This window comes from Bactrocera neohumeralis, chromosome 5 (assembly GCF_024586455.1).
Source record: "Bactrocera neohumeralis isolate Rockhampton chromosome 5, APGP_CSIRO_Bneo_wtdbg2-racon-allhic-juicebox.fasta_v2, whole genome shotgun sequence".
Taxonomy (NCBI): Eukaryota; Metazoa; Arthropoda; class Insecta; order Diptera; family Tephritidae; genus Bactrocera; species Bactrocera neohumeralis.
The window spans coordinates 67,018,543-67,040,077 of NC_065922.1; positions in this window are offsets into that span (position 1 = coordinate 67,018,543).

Below are 21,535 nucleotides of genomic sequence, written 5' to 3' on the forward strand. Positions count from 1 at the left end.
TCCCATAAATGGACAAAAATCACTCGTGAGGTTTACTTTCGTGTAGTTAACTACAGTACTTTTTTTTGAATATCTCTTTTCGCAAACAAGATTCCACCAAAAATGACTCACTCTCAGTTAAACAATTTTTTATTGATTAAAAAAACTTCTTAATTATCTCTCTTTTAACATGGCGTTTACCAAGAGCTGGTCCAGGCAATCAAATGAAACGAAACGTGTAAATGTGGCGGTGATTCTTCCACCAACAAGCAACAGTCCAATACCAGCAACATGCACCCCTCACTCATTACAGCCGCTGAGGCCACAATTTCCGGGTGTTGGACTGCGTAGCGCTGCCGTATGCTCATCACACAAATGGCGCAAATGGCGATTATTCATAAATCATTAAACACCATTTTGCCTGAGATAGTCACAACGCTTGTCGCGCGCGGTATGAGCGTGTCTAACGGACAGCGCGCTTTCATTTTTTTCCACTTTCACGGGCGGCACTTACAAATTTTTATCGCTTTTCGAAAAATTAAAATAGCGACGAGTGGCTGGGGCAGCAAGCAGGCGCAAAAATCGCGCTAATGAGCGATTGAAGGCGCACACAAAAAATTGAAGATAAATTGCTGAAAAAACCGGCAAAGTTCAGTGAAAATCAAACGTAAAAAATCTCAAGGAAAATCAAATCGAGCAGCCAATGCCGCGCACTTGTAGTGCAGCAAACAGGATTACAACATCAACAGGATAACAAGCCGCTTTGGTGGGCAATAAACTGGTGCGTTGGCACACACTGTAGGCGGGATATAGCAAGCACACACAGCCACACACATATCTCTTGTATGGAAAATAGTGAAGCGGGTGGTTGCGCGCGTGAAAACATTTGCGCTTGTTTGTTTACGTTTGTCGCCCACTTTAAGCGCTCGCAAAGCGCGCTATCCACAGCAAGCGCGCCTAACCCCCGCGCACACGCTGCGCTAATGCGCGCTGATAGTATCTGTCCGCCAGCTGCCGCCAAACTCACACTTCAATGCAAGCGCCACTTTGTGTTGTTGTTGTAATTTTTCTCTTTGAATATTTTTTGCTTGCTTAATTTCTTATGCTTTTTTCTTGCTTTTCCAGCCAAAAAGTCAGCAACGAAGACATTAAAAATTTTGTTTGATTCTTGTGCTGGTCGTTTGATTTCCGTTACGTCCTTGCCGCCATCAGCCGCGCGCTCATTTGTCGTGCACACGTTTGCCATAGAGATTAAAAATACTTTTTCATCTTTTTCCGCCGCTTGCTCATCTGCATACACACATACGTATGCACTTATACACAGGCATAGATGTACAAGATTTCCTTTGGCCTGTTTTTCAACCATTTACTCGCCCATTTCATTCGGCTATCTTTTGCCATTATGTTCGCCATTAAATTAAAAATTCATCTTTAATCAAAAATTATTGCTTGCATTCACATTTGAAGTTATGGTAAATATTTTGCTGCGTGTGCGCCGATAAATATTTGCATGAGTCCTCGTTCACAGAGTTTGAAAAGTCTTCGGCATCAACTGAAGGTAAACTTGAAAGAAAATATGCTTTTTGTAGTTGTTTTTGTCGAAAAAAGTTTGTGCTTACTTTTTTCAAGGAGATATTCTCCAGCCTGCTCCTTTAAATCCACCCTTACTACTCTGACCAATTCCAAAAATTCTGTGGTCGAAAACATATTTCGGGACTAACTTAGGATCGTACCAAAAGTTTCACATGTATCCAAGCTCACTAAGTTTGTTGTCCTCTCCTTTTGATACTGAGATGTAATTGAACTTATTTTTTATCAAAAATTGTCTCTACTCCGTTTCTTGAAAACCACTCTGACCTATCTGAACACTTGGAATTGCTTGAGAAAATACTTCATAAATGTTTTTGGATATCTAATATAATATCCAGTTCTACCTCAAATCAATTAAAATATTACTTTCAGTCCTTTCTTCATTTATTTACATTATAAAACTTTTCGTATAATTTAAAAAATAGAAAACGTCTCTCAATCAGTTTCTCAGTTGGTTGTTTTTCTCCATTTATACATCAGCTATACTTTACTTAACTTTTTTCAACAAAATATTATCTACTCCGCCAAGTTAAAACTTTTCTCACTAACCGGTTTCTGCTCGCGTCATAATGTTTTCTAACTAATGTCAGATTTCTCTACAAGATATTTAAAGAGGCATTGAGAAGTCTAATTCTCTTAGTTTGTGGTCCTTTACCTTTCATAGTTCGGAAAGTTTGGCCGAAAATGCAGAGCTTCAACGGGAACAATAATTCAGAACCTCTGAATATAAGTAGGGAAGATATAGCAAGTATCTGGATCCATTACAATGTCATTGAAACTATTATGAAATATATGAATATTATTACGAACCATATTCATCGCGTCGCATGAAGCAATCAATCATAGTTCAGACTTTTCCGTACCAAGCAAAGCTGTCTCATGATTTGTCAGACAGTATACATATCACGAAAGTAAATCTTCTGGATTTAGCAGGACTTAGGTCTGTTTTATTTGGCGCTTTATAGGAGTCGAGCTGTCTTGACATAATATTTGAAAATATAACCTTAAAATGCAAATCATTAAAACTCTGACTTTGAACCCCGCAACACTAAACATATTCACCGATAATGCTCTAAACTGTAGCAGAGTCACAATTGGTTGCCGAGTCAGTTTAATGTTGAGAAATCCAAAAATGTTTCATATAATTCAGAAATACCACTTTCGGAAAAAATCCACAAAATTTTTTAGATATTAACTTAAATGGGGGTCGAAAGCTGAAAGCGGCGAAAGAAGTATTTCATTTCCACAGTCTTCACAGCAATTATGTGACTGTCGGATAACGACCTAATGACTTACAGGAACCCAAAAACGAAAAAACTTGGATGTACTAAAACGCAGACGAAGGAGCTTCAGACGTGTCGGAATACTTTACTCCATACGATGACAGGATGCCTCTTGTTGTCTCCTGTCGAACACCTACATAGTGAAGTCTGCATGCTTGCGGTCAATGAACAAATTGCATTCTTCTGGGAGCAGTTTCTGTGGGGTTGTTTTCATTAAACCATCGTATGCTTGAAGCAGAGCCGTCATCTAGGAACATCAAAAAGTCTTTCTTTGACATCCAGCAGTACGAGTTAGAGCATCGATATTCTAGAATGAGCCTTCCGCAACTTCGTTCTAGATACTGTAGCAAGATCGGTTCAGACATAGCATATTTAAAGATGTATATGTCCTGTGAACGATAAGTCCCCGCATGATGCTAGCCAATTAATCTCATTCGTCTAACGAATGTAGACAGATACCAATTATGGGTTTTGATTAACAGTTTCCTGACGTTATAGCTGATATCCCGTTTCGGAAGCTAGACATAGTCGGTTCATATGAATTCAATAATCATGATCTATTAGAGTAAACATCTTGTTGATCATTAAGGCAGGAGTAATTTAAAAGAGATTTCGATTACTTTACTAAGTCACTCCTGCCTTGTTGGTAAGACATAATATTCTGTTGTGCTAATTTTGTGGATGCTGTTGAGATTAAAGTGGGTGTATTCAGCTTTCAACGGAAAATGTTGCTATATTGAAAGAACAAGATTCTTGTAGTAAGATCTATGAAACACTAGCAGGCTGTGGGTACCTCGTTGATAATCTTTGTTGAATACAAATATCGTATTTTATAAAAACAAACGTTTTTAAGCTTGCCTAGTATTCCCAAGTTTTCCACTACCAGCCAAACAACTCTATAGTAACAAAAAAAAACTGTTTCTGTCGTTTCCTATAAAACAAAAAAGATTAAATTTGTAAAAGTTAAATGCGTATTCCTTAAACCTCAACTGAAAGCATTAAATTTCCGCCAAACAAGCGTTTGACGCTTCACTTCCTCTATTTAAATACACATTGGGTTTCCTCCCTCTTACGCATAAATAAAGGGCGTTCACACGCACATTTGTATTGCGCGCTTAAGCGTAAAAAACAAGCAACAACAAAAACGTAATTTAAGTTTTTTTATATATATGTTTTTTGTATTTTTTACATTAAACGCTGCGCATTTTTGGTGTTAAAAAATTGTTGTATTTTTCAATCAAACAAAAACACTGAAAAGCGCAGCAAAAAGTGGAGCGTCGATGAAGTGGGCGCGTTTCGCTAGGATTTGGTTTTTTTGTGTGCTTTTTTAATTGAAGTCTCAATTTTTCATAGCATCGTTAAGTGATTCTTTGTGGCGGTCGACACGGTCGCGCACGTGACGCGTTTGATCTTTGCCACTTTTCCTGCATTCGGCTTCCTTAACGGTTTTTTCTAGTATTTGACTTTATTTCGAAAGTACTTTTGACATTTGATACCGTCAATTGAGGCGTAAGTTTTTTGACAGAAAAAAAGTTTTCGAACTCAGTCGGTCGTGAGAGCCCAGCGGTTTTTGATGCGTGATTAGATTTTTTATAATTCTGAAAAGAAAAACTCAAAAGTTTGGATTGATTATGCGGGGTTTCCAGCCTTTTGTATTCAGTTTTATTTAAGTAACGCGATATTATTTCAGAACTAAGTATTCCATAAATTTTTATTTTGAATCTGTGGAGCCTAACAGTTTAGCTCTGAAATATACTATACTCGGAAGAATTTATGACTGCCAAAAAACGAGAAACTTAGCTTTGAATGGACCAGATCTTCTTATCTTAAAATAATCAGACCTCATTTTAGCTGGTTCTAAGAGATGAATACTTAACTGTCTTATCTGAAATCCATTGCATTTTTCGCTTCCTATATTTGCAGATTACTTTTTCTCTGATTTTATCGAGACAGCTAACGTTCCTTTTTACTAGGATTGAAAGTTCTTCTATGCCCTGATTACTCCTATAGTTTCTCAAGCCTTTGTTCATGATTTGAGAACATATCAAGTGATAATAGCCAATAAGTGCTTCATCTGTGCCTCTTCCCCGAACAATAATAGCTCACATCTTCTATTATCTCTTTAACGAACAAAAACTCTTAACTCATCGAATATTAAACTCCTAGCTGAGAACTAGATCAAAAAGTTGAATACTTCAAAACAATCGAGAATCACAAACTGTCAAACTAATGAAGCAAACCATCAATAATCTAAAATCGAGAATCACAACGACGTGTCAAACTAATGAAGCTAACCATCAATAATCTAAACATCGATTAGCTCCAACTTCTAACCATAACTTCTGGTATTGAAAAACTGTTTTCCTATCACCGACCTAGACATCGCTTCTAATCATGCTATTCAAAAGTCTTGAGGCAAAGATGGCGCCATTCCAAAGTTCTTTGCAAAACGTCACATTTTTCATATGGTTTAGGTTACTAAATGATGCCGATCTCAGCTTTCGAAACGCAGTGTAGGTAGCTTAAATTGTGGTCATAGCTACGCAGTTGAAGATACTCCTCTACAGAATACATAAATCTATTTGCTAAGAAAAGTTGTTCCGACAGCTTTGTAAAGAATAATCTTCCAAAAATATGGAATAATGGGCTGCGAGAGGTGAGAGTCATGCTGCCAGAGCTCAGATTTGGGATGAGTAGACAAATATTGGTTTTATACTATGGTGTATCAACAACACACGGAACATCGACCAAAAATATTCGAAGTCTATATCTCCCACGTGTATATTGATATAATTTTGACTTTTTATTTTTGATAATATGCTTCCAAAGCCCACAAAATTTAACCGAGTTTGTGTAGTGTTTCTTCGTATTTAGATTGTCAACTGCACATGGTCTTCCATGGTTACTTTTTGGCAGTTGTTCTGTCGTTTCTCTGTGGTTTTATAATATTCTGTGTGTTTAACTAATCTGGAATTGATGAACTCTGCATGGCTATCGTCAAATTTGTTGTTTGTCAACAGATTCTTTGGTTCTATGTGAATGGTTCCTAAGTTCCTCGGGCGGTCGTGGCCTTTACTATATCTCGGGGTTGAGCTTTTATCATCCAAAACTGAAGATATATAGTAAGACAGGGTGTTTGTCATTCCAATTACTTTCTTAATTTGTGAATTTTTACTGAAATTCGGGGATCGATTTTAATAATTAAACAATTTAATAAACATTTTTAAGCTCTAATACTTTCTTAAAACTTTCGAAAGGGTTTAGTACAGAATTACAGCGCTATAAATAGTCATAAAATATTGGATTATTTCGCTAGTTCTTATGTAAAATTACTAAACTTTAGATCTATGGGTTCACGAACTGAGTTTCGTTGCTCGGAAATGTCTTTCTAATACTGAAAAGGAATGGGCTGAGCGACAGAGCAAGCTTAGTTAATACATATAAGTCGAAGAGAGCTCAAGATGTTTTGGTCATGTGATCTGCACAAGTGTGGTTATAACTTCGCTGTCTATTTAAAACTAATCTAAAATAGATTTTCGGAAATCATTCGAAGTTTCAAATATTCAAACCTACTATATAAGTTCAACGTCAACAGTCAACTCAACCATTGCTTATTTCATCATATTGTGCACATTTCTGATATCTCTAACACAAATTTATGCTAACGACTATTTACAATTAAACAAAAAATTAAAAAAGACGAAAGGCCGTCACAGCTGAACCTGAAATATCCTCTATTTAATAGCGAAGGCGTCGCAACGGCATTGCGGGTCATCGCGTGAAATAATAACCCGTTCACGTGTTAACTTCCGACGCCGCAAACGGAAGTCAAGCGTAACAAATACAAAAAAGCAGGAAGAAACGCAAAAAAAACTGAAAGGAATAACTGTAAACACGCGCGTACCAGCCAAGGACTTCACAACACCGCGGCGGAGCGACCGCCGGTACGTACAAGTCAGCCAGTTAACCCTTTAACCGCACCACCGCCCGCCGTTGGTGTTGCCTTGCGTGTACACGCTCCTCTCAAGCCATTTTTCACGACGCGCACACAGCGAGCTCGCGAACTCACCACGCGCCAATGCGCTGAAACAATACGAAGTGCGGGTTGGTGAACAGCGAAACGCCAAGGAAATTTTCATATATGCAAATGCGCACAGACGCGAATTGATTAAAATTCGATTGCTTCTTTTATTTTGTAGCCGAAGCCGAAGGTGGAGTGTGTAGGGCCGCTCGTCGCTGCAATAAAATTGGGTTCCTTATAGCCACTGCGCCTGCTATAAGCGTCCCATTTGGGAGGCTTATCCTGCATTTGCATGCTTGTACTTTTGTTTCAACCCCTGCCTGCGAGCGCTTATCCCTTTAGCCTGCAGTCGTACACGTTGTCGTACATTTTTCTTGCTTTTAATTATCCTTGTTGTTTTCATTCGCCGTTATCCGTCGTCGATTTGGTGTGGGTATTGTTCTTGTCTTGGCGTTATCAGCTCTCAGCATACTCGATAAACGTTGAACTAATCAACAGCATCACACCCCTTTCATTTGCATTCGACACCCCTTTCACTTGGCGCTGTGCGTGGTGAATGAGGCTGCAATGAATACCTGTATCTGCACTGAGGGAAATCGGTTGATGATGGTTGGTTTATGCTTCTGTTTGGGGAATGCAGCATTTTTCAGTTAGGGTTACTAAATGCCCAGAACTTTTACGAATGGCATATTTAATAAAAATATGATAGCCAACTTTGTTCCGTCGGGATGATTCAGACCAACTGTTTTCAAATTGATTAATTGCTTTTTAGATCTTTATTTTTTAAAAGGTACCTTCCCAAGTTATTCATCAAAATGGATCCAGGGTTTTTTTCAGTTATAACTGATGTCATTAACTTAACTAGTCGATATTCCCTCGACTCTCAGCTATAAATTCGTAACATAATAATTATATGTAGATCTGGAAACAAATAAGATCTTGTTGCTTGCTCTGAAAACCAATTACATTGTGGATATACTATTCTTCAGACACAAATTATTGCCGGCTGAAGTTGTAAGAAAGCCAAATTTTAGTATGCTATGCAATATGACAAAATAACCTGGGACCGGAGTCACTAACAGTCAAAAATACTAAATTAAAAAACCAAGCAACATTTAAGTTGTAAGCCTCAAGCCGTCTGTCATTGCTCTCCAAAGTAAATAACTTTCATCTGACCGGTGGACTATTCAGAGCGTCTGAGGAAGTGGGAACACAATACATAAAGTCGACCTAAACGGAGAACTATTGGATGGTGCTTGAGACTGTTTGAGCATATTAAATAAAGCCGACCTAAATGGAGTACTATTCGAAGGTGGCTGGGAAAGTAGTAACTGATATTCGCAATTATAAGAAACTGAAATCTAAACTCATGCTTCTCGTAGGATCTTTTATACTCTTAAAATGGGTACTAGGGTTGAAATTAAAAGCAGTAATTCGACCTTAGGCATCTTCTGGGTATATGTAAACGCTTCGAAGGTCGAACCAAGTTTTTTACATAACTCTGATGCACTATTAGAAAGACTTCTGAATTCTCATTTTTAAGCAACATAATATTATGAATTGGGGTATGGTAGTTGCATTTAGTTCAGTGTTCTGGAGTTTGGACCTTAACTCAATAAAAGACAAATTAAGGAAAAAAATTAAGTTACCGGAATCGGTATATGAGATCTTAGCAACAGAGGCTTAGACATATATCTTTAAATTCGCTGTAGCTTTCAACTTTAGTGTTGAGTTGTTTAGCCGACGTGACCGAAACCGAAACCTATATCGTATGTATGTACTTTACTTTTATGAAAGTGGATTATCAATCTAAAACTTTTTCCGGACGCCATTTGTGGTAGTTACCTGGTGGAAACAAAACTATAATCAAACATCTGGATTCCTCAGATTTCAGAAGACTAAACTTAAAACATTTGTAATGTCATTCCCGTGAATCCTCTATAATCGTGAAAAAAAAAGTGTATTTCGTAAATTTTTATGGAGTAGAGTTGCCACACATTTAAAAAAAAAAAAATCTTTTAAAAATGTATTAAAGTGTTAAAGCAACAAGAAAGTGAAAAATATTTTTGATTAATATAATATGCCATGCATAAATTTTTTATTAAATAGGTATAAATATCGAGTGTTGCCACTTGAGCCAAAATTTTTTGATTGTTAATTTATTTTTAAAAGTAAAATGAGTTTTGAGTCATAGGCTCGGCCACATAAATTTTTGTTGAAATATAAATATTGGGAGTTGCCACTTAATTCAAAATTATTTAACTATTAATTTAACTTTATAAATGAGTTAGAAAATGAATGAAACAATGTAAAAAATTTTTTGGATTGCTGTTTTTTAAATATAGCGTTGCCACCTAACTACAAAAATAATTTTCAAAAATGCAAAAACTTCGAAATTGATTTTTCTTAATTTTTCTTTGCAGTTTAGCACGTTTAAACGTGCCGATTCGTAAAAAAGTTATTAGTTTGTGTAAAAGTTATTACAGGGTGCTACAATTGTTAGAACACAAAAAATTGCAAATTAATTTTTTTTTTTTAATTAGTATTGAAAAGTATTTTAATAAGGTTACAAGGTAGACAAAAAGTGTTGCCTCTAATTCGAATTATTTTTGAAAACATTTTAAGTGGCAATTCTACTAGAATATAATAATATAATAACATAAAATGGTTATGAAAAATTAGAAAAGTAGTCTAGATAACGGTAAGAAAATAAAATTGGAGTTGCCACTTAATTCAAAACTATTTAACTATTAATTTAATTTCATAAAATGAGTTAACGACTGAATGAAATTATGTACAAATTATTTTCGGCTGCTTTTATCAGAAGAAATATAGCCTTGCCACCTATGTATATAAAAATATAAATTTTCAAGTATGCAAAAACTTCGAAAAAAATTTTTTTTAATTGCTCTGAAAAGGTTTAGGTATACTTCTGTCGATTTGTAAAACAAGTTATTAAATACAGGGTGCTACAATTGTTAGAACGCAAAAACTTGCAAATAAAATAATTTTTTTTTCGAATTAGTATTGAAAACTATTTTAATAAGATAAAATATTTTACATTATTTTCGAATTATTTTTGAAAAATATTTTATCTGGCAACTACACATAAAAAAATATCTATATTAACTGCTTATGAAAAATTAAGAAAGTAGTCTAGTTAACGGTAAAATATATATGTATATATTATATCCTTCTACCATTACATTTTATATGCAATAACAACAACAACAATAAAATTATTCAAAATTTTCACTTGCTTATAAAAATTTTTGAAAAATTCTCTCAGTGTACTCAATGCTAAGCATTTCCAAATCTAATTTTCTAATTCGCTATTCTTTTCATAAAGCACACAGTTCCAATAGCGACTACTAATAACTAAACATAAGAGACACAGGGATGCTTTGAATGTGTTTACACCACACACGAACATATGAAGCGCTTGAACGAATATATGTATATACATATGTACTATATATGTGACAACGCCCCTAAAGGGGTTAAACATTAATTTCGATCAGATATAAGGTATATTAGCCGAGCTGAGAGCGGATGAATATCATTTTACAACAACAACACTATAAGCATATAAGGCATATGCATATCAAGTTCTCAACTCCCAGTCAAACCGGTTCTATAAATTAATTTTTTTGCTTAGAAATCGTTTTCAAAAAAATTTTAAAATTATCTAAAGCATTTTGACGCACTGTTGCTAACCCTGCGCCGCAACGCAACAAAAAAGTTCAAATAAAATAAAAAAACAAAAAGGGTTAACGGCAACGAAATATTGACTTACGCCATATAGAAGAGATCATAGCGATTGTAATTGGTGATGGCAACGCGGGCGGCGTGTGCTAAGAGTTGTAGCCGCGCTCGTGTCAGCACCCACCAAAAAGAACAAAAACAAAAACGCCGAAACTAGCATTAAGCAAAAACGAAAGGATAAAGGCGCTGTTGCTGCAAAATCAGCAACGAACTTACATATATATACATATATATATATACAACAACAAGAATAAATAAATTTCCAAAGTTGTAATGATAGCGTCGAGCGCATCCTGACGCGTCTGTCTCGCGCTTTCCTTTAACCCTTCAACACTTGGCCATCTTTTGTGCTTGCCATTGCTTTTGTTGTTGTTGCCGCTCCTCGTTCGTTCACTTCGATTACAAAATTCGAGTTTTATCCGATTAAAAAATTTTTCAAATTTAAATTTTAAATTATTATATGCGCTGTAGTAACAACAACAACAAAGGCAACAAAAACAGCGTGCGTAGGTTGTTGCTAGTCTGCTATGTATTTATTGTTGTTGCCTTTTGGCATTAGCCATTCGAGCAACCTTTTGCATATTTTTTACTTCGTCCGTGGGCTAACGGCATCAGTAATCTATGCTCCATAATATACCATAGAGTCTATTATCCTTGTTCGGTATCAGAAGTCATGCTTGGCCGGACGCTGGCATTCATGCCTTCTCCGCCTTTGTTTTCATTTACTTCCGTTTGTTTTGTGTCATTTTTGTCTGATTCGATTTATTTTTTGTTTTTGTGTTTTTGCTTACTTTTTTCTGTCCTTTTTGACTTTGGCTGATCTTTATTTTATTTTTGGGATTTTTATGATTTTTACAAATACAATAAACATTAAGCAGATAACAAACATTCGCATTGCCAATGCCAGTTGGCGCGGCTCGGGGTTTGGTCGGCTGGTCGGGGGTTTTAAATTAAAACGCTATCAGTTTGTATTTATTTAGAGAGGAAACTAAATTAAATCAGTCAGCTGAGCGGAAAATTTTCTTTAAAGGTTGGACGAATGGTTGGGCAGCACAGGGGTAAGACAAGGTGGGATGGGAGGGAAGTATAAAATTATAACACAAATTTAATATAAATTGTGACAGAAAATTGTCGATTTTTATTACATTTTGTAAGGTTTTACTATGAACTATAGGGTGATCTTTTTCGGGGCTCCCTACTTTTATAAAGAAAAAACACAGTTACTTAAAATTTAATGGGGAATGGTTATTATCATTCAAACAAACATTCCTTGGCATTTACTTTATTTTATTTTTATTATCTCTTTCAAATATTGGGTGCTGCGTCTCCGATGGTCCGTTCCTTGAGTCCAATTTTCGATGACTCCTTCGAGCCATTCGACTGGTAACTGGCAAATGACACGCGTGATGTTTTGCTCCAAAGAATCGCAGCGGGTTTGTCCGCATAGACTTCAGACTTTACAGATCACCACAGGAAAAAGTGTAACGGTGCGCTATCACTCCATCTTGGTGGCCAAAATCGTTAAATTATCTGCTCACCGAAGTGTTCTCTCAATAAGTTCATTGATTCATGCGATGCTTGGGAAGTGGCGCCGTCTTGAGTTTCAATTTCAGGCATCACATAGTCGGTTATCACTGCAACATAACGTTCGCCATTAGGTTTTCACTGGCATAATTTTTGAAGAAATATGAATCGATTTCCACTGGCTCACAAATCACACCAAACCATTGTGGATGATGAAATGGCAACTCTTGTTTCTCTTCATGTTTCGCTTCGTTCCAAATGCGGCAATTTTGCTTTAAATACCCATTGATGCAGAGATGGGCCAGATCGCTGCACAAAATTTGGCTCGAAAACGTCGGATCTTCTTGAAACTTTTCCAGGCCCAGTTCTTGCACAAGCTGTATTTTGTACGCTTTCAAATTAAAATATCCACGTAAAATGCGCTAAGTTGTTCGATACATCAGTCCGAGTTGATGCGAACAATGAATTGCCAAACAATACTGAACAAAAATAACATGATACCTTGACACGACCCCGCGTGATCTGTCAAAAATAGGCTATTGAAAAAAGTACATCTACTTGGATCACACAATAAAACACACCTAACTTTAAAATATTACTACCATTAAATACTTTCTTTCATCACATCCAGCTACTCCCAGCTTTTAACAAAATCATTTCCCTAAAAGGCGCCGGATACTTAACTGACACATTATGATCATGCATTCTAATATTGATCAGAAAAAAATTGTAAAAAAGTACGTAGAATGTTATTTTACTTATACTTCGAATACACAGAAGTTTCAATTTGCTTCTTGGAATTCCTCGACAATCTTAAAGTGAAAAAGGTCTAAAATACGCTGGTTTGAATTTAAGTTCGTTCGTAAAACAATCCGCTCTCTATTACTAATGGCAAGAAATTATTTTCAGGCAATGACAGTACTTCGTGGATATTTCACCCAAGATGTGGATTAAATTTATGGGACTGCAGAAAATTGTATATGGTTTGAAGGATGACCTCTCAAATAAAAGCGGAGCTCAATAAACATTGATGTACAGAAAATATATCGTAAAGTCCATATACAAATATCTCCCTGTTTAAGTCCATTTAAAACGTACGTTTCAATTGTTGAAAAGGTTCAGACTGTGGATACCAGTTAGAACAAATACTTATCTCATTGTTTCGCTTATGTCGATAATGGAGTATACATCAAAAAGTTCTATAATGAAAACTTGCTGATAAATAGTACTTAAGCTACTGGTTATTTTTCACCTTCAGGTAGAAATTTTCATCTAAGGCAAATATTGGGGAGTTGAAAACATTTGTTCAGATATCAATCCGTGCTCGTACCATTTCCATAGACATAATTGTCATGGAAACAAATTTCCAGAGAGACAAATTTACAGAGTTGCTCAGTACCGGTTATGAAGATCAAATTTTATGTCACTCCCATTCTGCGAAGACCTTTTTAGATATTATTTCTGGCTCGTTTCCGTTCTATGGACTTGACTCTCATAGAAACAAGTTGTACAGAGTTTTTGTCTGCCGTATATGACGAGCTGAGTCGCGTTTTATCTTGTTCCTGTTCTTTGAAAACTGGCAAATCCTATCTTCATCACAGACACACGTTGTACAGAGTTTTTGTCTGCCCGATATGACAAGCCGCGTCGAATTTTATCTTATTGCCGTTCTTCGAAGACTGACAACCCCTATCTACATCACCGACTTGCTTTTCGCAGTCGCTTGCCACTTAATGATACATACTCTGTCTTTATCTATGAATGACTTAGAATCTTCGGAACAGTGGTAGTAAAACCTGTTAGATACTGTAGTAGTCTATTAATTGACATGATTAGTTTACTCTCACGAAAGTACTAAAAATGCTTAATTTTTGATGAAGCGCCACTAAGTTGTCAAGATGGATGCAAATCGTTCATATTCAGACCGAAGTTCGAACGGTAATTGATACATAAGAATTACGCATCTAATTTATTTTGACTTTGTAAAGGCTCTTGAAGTCAGTTCCTTCACTAATTTCTGTGGATCCCCGGCTTCCACAGTCAAACGCGGGTTACTTCAGCTAGAGTTAGCTTTATAGTCTTGTTTGGGAGAAGTTCTAGTCCTCAATATATCCAATCAGAGGTTACGCACTCCTTTGGTTTTGACTTTGTTAGTGTTTGTCTATCTGGGAAAAGTTGAGGTCTTTATTGTCGTCCACCGGCGGTTTCGCACTAAATTGGCTAGTGGTAGTTTTTATCTGGTTGGAAGTAGTAGTCTTCATTATCAAAGGAAAGTAAAATACTACGAGCACTTCAGGGCATAACTAAGTATACATGGTTAAGTTCTTAGTTTCAATGCGTGAAGTTTTGATCTTCTTGATAATGTTGGAACGTAGTTATCTCTCTGACAGAAAACACAGGCTGTATCTACCAATTGGGTACTAATTGGATACAGACATAAACATAAATATGTTATTCCTATTTAAAATATAAATTAATGATATTCCTCTGGACAAATCTCGCCACACAATGTCGGCTGATATCACTCGAGTTGACCACACCAACATTCTCGATGCTAGCAGACATTGCTACCGAAAATGTCCCTACCTCTTATATTGTACTACAGATCTACTAGGTGCTGCTAGTATCTTATTTGTCCAGCAAGCTATGAAAAATAGGATCGGAGACCTGAATCATAAATTGTCTGTTATTGGAAGAAAACCTCACGGGAACACCTCTAACAACATACCTAGTAGCCATTATCTACAAGTATGGTGACACAATCTTTAACTTTGTTCGTCACCGAAATACTAGAAGTTTAGCGTTTCATAGGTCTACGCTCTCACCTCACCAGTATTTTAATTTAAATCTCCACTTTTTGTCATACAATATTCACTGACGTCTCGAAACAAATATTAAATTAATAAAATATCTACGCAGAGCGCAGCAAAAAGCGTACATATTACGATTACTCACGCCAAAATCAAGCGGGAATCCAACGAAGCACTTGTCGACCCATTAGCGAAACGACTTTTCCACAGCGCAGCGCTGGTTGCCAAAGTGACATTGAGACGCGCGGCGACGCGTCGCTGACAGTTGCCATCGAAGACGTTGTTGATCAATTGCTGAGTACACGCTTGCCGCACGAAGTCGTAGAGGCATAGAAGAGCCGCCGGCGAAGCACAACAACTTCAACTGTCAATATTTGCCTATGCTGCCGGTGTATTTCCTTTCAGCTTACCTTAAATCACTGGGATTTGATGTTCAACAATTTTTTTTATTGTTTTTCGGGTATGAGTTGTTGCCATTTTTCCCTGCGCTTTGTTGCGGTTGTTGCTGAAAGGTGGCTTTTCAAGGCTTTTAAGTAATTTCAATATCATTGATGCATTTTCAATACAATATTATCCGTCAAAGTGCCCCAGCTGCCGCAGCGTCAACTTTGTTTGCCACTGAATTATTCTACAAGTGGATAGATAGCTAGCTATAACGGTACTTTGTACGGTGTTTGTTGCATTATCATTATTGTTGTTAAAGAAGCCATTAAGCTGCATGCTTGACATATTAAAAACAAGCGATACCGAAGCATAGCAACTTGCGTCAGACCGTTGGCGACCCCCAGACATCCGCGACCCCTGCGCTGACAACGATTCGACTGTCAAAAAAGCAATGCTTACTCGGAAGGTGCGCTAAGAATTTATTTTTATTTTTACTTCCTTTTTTGATTCCTTGCTGTGGTACTCAAGGAGGGTTGGGGTAAAAGTTTTGAGTGATTGGCAGGCTGATTGGTATACGCGTACATATTTATTACTTGTAAATACATATTTCGACGACAATTTATTAAAAAATGTTTTGTCGTCGTTAAGAGTGAAGCTTATTAAAAATGTATTAGCATGCTTTAAGTACAGCGAAGTTTGTTGTTTGTTGTCAATTGCCGTTGGCGGCATTTGATGAATTCGCTGGAAGAGCATGAAGGTATTTGACTGCTCACGTGGAAAGAGATGTGGGTGGGATTCATTCAGAGAGATTGATTTGATTTACCAGGAAAAAATAAAAAAAGATTTACTGGCAAAAAAATAAGGAGCATATTCCAACAACATCAGTGCAGACAAGCAAGTTCAAAGTTATACACAAGACATGATCTAAGTTGAATATTTAACAAGCATTTTTCGAGGTTAGATTTAGATGAGATTAGAATAAGTCAAAGAGTCTAAAATGCGTTATGTTTTGATCGACTGAGTCTAAAATTTTGTTTAAATCTTAAAGGGGTCAGTTGAAAGGGATCAGAGGTAGACCAAACTGCAGGCGGCCGCACTTACGCCATCAGAAGACCCATTGTGCTCACAAGTAGTAACCAATTAAGCCTTACCCAGCAACTCCAGTATACGTGATAAAATACCTAATTTTTTCCACACCAGCTGACAAATGCCTTGTAAGTTGGAACACAAAACACTTGGAATCCATCAAGCACCCAACCTTGGATGGATTTCCATTAAAAGCATATCGAACATAAGTAGTTTCATCGAAACCTCAAAATGGTTTGAAAGAGGAAGTGAAACGTAATAGCAGATACAGGAGGTTCTACAAACAGTGTATCAAAATGGCACATCAAGTGCTAATTGAGCTCGATAGGGTTGCACTCCTACCTACCTACCTACCTACCTACCTGGAAGATTGGTGCACGTTCCCTAGGAGTCAACACTTGAGGAAGTGTAATAATAATTCTATCGTAGTTGAAACTCAGGTACGGTTTATAATCGTCCCTCGTTTATTCTCGTATCCCTGGTTCTCATGGAATCTCAGTGTTCTCCTTGGTTCAAATAGGCTCATCCTCTTCTTCACTCTGTCTCAGAGGTTCTCCCTGCTTCTGTTTGGTTCTCACTGGTTCTCTATGGTTAGTTTTCCCTGATTTTCACTGCTTTTAGTTGGTCCTCAGTGGCTGTCAATGCCTGTCAGTGATTCTTCCTGGTTATCCCTGGTTTTCAGTAGCTTTTCCTGCTTCCTACTGATTCTTCTCTATCTCCTGCTGCTTCCCATTGGTTTCCTCAGGTCCTCAGTGTCTCTTCGTGCTTCACATTGGTTAATGTTCCAAAATCTATTTATCACCTCTGGTGCGGTTTAGGTTAGGACATTTAATCTATTACACGATTAGCAGACGATCTTTTAGAGAAATCCACCTTTTTCGGTTGTTTCAAGAGTTCGAAATTTAATGTAATGTTAATCAAAAACAAATTTAAATCCAATGAGAACTGTGCGATTTTAAAGAGATACTTCATTTCTGATATTTTTCCTTTCATCTGACTTCATTGGAACTATTTCGGATATGCTTCGACGACGAAATCATCGACATGATCGTTTCTAACTTAAACATCTGCGCTCAACAAAATTATCAATAATATCAAGAAAATTTTCACTTTATCGGCATTCTTTCTTCTCTATCTACCACACACTTCCTCGAAACGATCACCGGATCATAGCCATTTCGGACACTAAAATGTTCATTAGAGGGAAACCAATTAATTTCGGCTTCAAACTGTGTTGTCTCTGTTCCTATTCGGGATTTCTTTTCCATGCTGTCCTGTATAGAGAAAGTTTAGTATAATAAAAACGTCGGACTCGGTGCATCCGTGATTCTCTCTATGATCGAATACATCGAAGATCGGGAGATTCCTTCGTTTTGCTTTAACAACTTGAAAAGCAACCAGAGGAAGCAAAAGATATGGAATAGGATTCGGATGTTTAGCGATCAACTTCAGCATAACAAAAATCAGCTGAGTCCATTTTCCTCAAATGATTGCTAAGCAATTTCCATGAAAGTGACACATCGCTTGTATTACCAAAGCTATAAATCACTCACGAATATCTTTTAATTTCTTTGCAATGAAATCGGAGACACACAGCAAAACAGGAATATACAGACTTACTCATGTAACTGTGTACACATGCTCCAGTTTCTTCCAAAAAAAAAAGTGGACGCGTCTTATTTTGTAATAATTTCCACTGAACTGTCGCATTGGACGAGAAATACAATCTACGGTTTATGACCCGCTGCCACCCATCACGTGATGTATTACACACCTGTATTTTCCAATCTAGTCGACGTAATAGCCAACCAAACAGTCAAAGGACATCTCGCAGCACAGGAAGAAAAAGAATATTAGAGTAGTGAAAAATCCAAAGAGCAACAAAAAACGAAACGAATAACGTGGAAAAAATAAATAAATAACGGAATGAAGGCGACGGAGTGAAAGCGGAGGGGAATTGAAACGAACGGAAAAGTACACGACTGTCAACATTCCAATTATGCCAACATTTTGTGCACACCAATAATACACGATGACAACAGGAGCAAGATGTCAGCAGTGCAGCAACAACAACAAAAAGAACAAGAATAAAAAATTACATGAGCAAGTAAAGAAAACAACAACAGCGCACTAACTACTAGAGCGCTACAATAACAATAGCAGTATGACAACAACAACAACAATGTGAAAAAAACGAAAATAACAACAACAATATACTAACTAGTAGCGCACAATAATAGCAATAGCAGCAACAATACCAAAGCCAACAACAGCAACAACAACCACAATGGCGTAATAAACAACAAACAAGAAAGCATACCTATCTACCTACCTACTAGAGAATAAGTCAAGTCAAGCTAGAGAAGTGGCATAGCAGCGGCAGCGCGCACAGCTCGACATGGTATGAAATGGAATGGATACGCCAAACAGCAGAGAAAACAAATTGGATGTGAATGCAAATAAACGAAAATTATAAATAACACGACGACGATGATGACTGCGACGACGAGCATGATGATGATGACGCCAGCAACAACCAGCAACAACAACAACGTGCACGCGTGAATGGCATGAAGCGTTGCAGCACATGAAGGAGCTGAGCGCTTGCAGGCGTTTGAGCTGGGCACCAATACCGACGCCGAGTCATAACAAAGCCAGCGAACGCCGAAGCAAGGCTGTTGCCATAAGAGTGACTGACTAAAGAGGCTGCTGCAAGGTGTGTTGCAAGCAAATTGGTACACAAGTAAGTGAAGGTAGAGAAATGAATGAAATGATTCCTTATAACTGCAGGTCGGACCATCGACGACGAGTGGTGGTATGAGTATGTAGGAGGCGGGGTGGTGGGCAGTAGGTGCAGAGACGGTGGAAGACAGTTTTGAAGCGTCCCTATAACAACATGGCGGCTGCTGGCATAAATCCATGCATACGTACACACACACTCTTCTATTTTCATACATACATACATTCACACATACTATGAACGTCTATATATAATATATATAGATATGCTCTAGTATATATAAACACAAATAAGCTGATACGTGGCGACCGAGGTCGAGCAATGAGATATGCAATGCGAGCTGATGACTTGCAATGAATAGAAATTGCCGAAGAGAAATGAACATTTGAATGAAGAATGAAAGCTGAAAGAAAGCGGAGAAGCAAATCAAAAAAATGCAAAAGAAAATGAAATAAAAAAGAGTTGAAATGATCAAATTCGGCCGGAGCGAAGCTTATGTGCGCTACGGTGTAATCGAATGTAGTGCGGGTAACTCCTTTTATAACGAATTTTGGTTAGATTGATAAATACCGTAACCGGTTAGAACAGAATTGTATGCGCTTTCGAGCTCAAATCCTCAACCTCCAGAACGATCCATATTTCCTCCTTACGGAATTAAAACGAATGCATACTAACGAAATCTTCAAGAGTCTTCTTCTTTATTGACGTAGACACCGCTTACGCGTTTATAGCCGGGTTTACAACAGCGCGCCAGTCGTTCTTCCTTTTCGCTGTTTGGCGCAAATTGAAGATTCCAAGTGTAGACAAGTTCTTCTCCACATGGTCTTATCAAAGGAGTGGAGGTCTTCTTCTTCCTTTGCTTCTCCCGGCAGGTACTGTGTCGAATACTCTCAGAACTGCAGTGTTTTCAGTCATTCTGACGACATGAGCTAGCCAGCGTGGCCGCTGTCTCTTAATTCGCTGAAATATGGCAATGTCGTCGTATATCTCGTACAGCTCATGGTACCATCGACTGAGGTATTCTCCGTTACCGTTGCCAATGCGCAAAGGACTGTAAATCTTTCGCAGAACCTTTCTCTCAAAAACATCAGATGTTGTCATCGTCCGTGCTTCTGCACCATAAAGCAGGACGGGTATAATGTTAATAGAAAAATGAAGAATTTCGTCTTTGTTCGCCGAGAGAGGACTTTTCTTCTCAGTTGCCTGCTCAGTCCGAAGTAGCACCTGTTGGCAAGAGATATTCTGCTTCGGATTTCGAAGCTGACGTTGTTGTTGGTTTTAATACTAGTTCCAAGATAGATGAAATTATCTAAGACTTCGAAGTTAGGACTGTCAACAGTGACGTGTGGATATTTCGTCTTGCCCTTGTTTATGACCAGCCCCATTTGCTTCGCTTCCACTCGGTTGTTGGAGTCAATGATATCAATATCATCGGCGTATAACAGAAAATATAGAAGATTGTACCTTCTCTATTCAGAGTAGGCAATAATAAAATAACAGTTGGTATTTTCTGGGTATGCCGAATGGCAGTGAATGGAGGGCTCGGAATTTTACACCTCTTTTAGACCTCAAGTACAACTTAACCAATAAAATTCTGGTTCTCTTCATCCAACGAGAATGCATACGAATCAATGTATTCTCGAATTGTCAGAACTGTCGTCTAAAAAATCGATTATCGATGGATCAACATAACTGAGTCTTCTAACTTACGCATCCACTCTCTCTCTCTTTCTAAAGGCTCCTTTCGACACAGTTCCTTTGCTTGCACTCCTTTTAGATGACGTAGCTGTGACTAAATTTCATATCGAAGCCCATCTAACAGTCTTTCTCTCTATCGGCCGATGCTTTCGAAGCGCATTAAGCAAGGGTAGAGTAGGCGCTACTGCAACAAAAGCAACATTACTACTTCAATTTTGATATGATGAGTAGTATTATAGACCCAGCAAGTCTAAAACTTGTTTCTTAATCCATTTGTTCGTCTCTCTTTCGAAGTTTGGAAAAGAAGTCTAATAAATAACACTCTTGAATCTAACTTTTTCGCAGATTTTGTACTTAAGATACCCAGAGAAGCTAAAATAAAATAAAAATAGATCATTCGGATTCCGGTATGTATGTAAATTGAGTTCACTTATTTCGACTACTTACGCGGATTTGTTTACTAAGTTTATTTGAAGGAAATGCATGGTAGAGAGTAATTTGAACTCTTTTAAAAAAATTAATCAGTTCTTCTCACTGGCTTCTAAAAGTGTATACCGGTTTAAAAAAGATAGCAGAGAATTTCGACATATCATTTCGAACGTTAAGACCTCAGACTCTATGCTGAGCTTTTCAGACGGTCTTAACTTAGCTGACC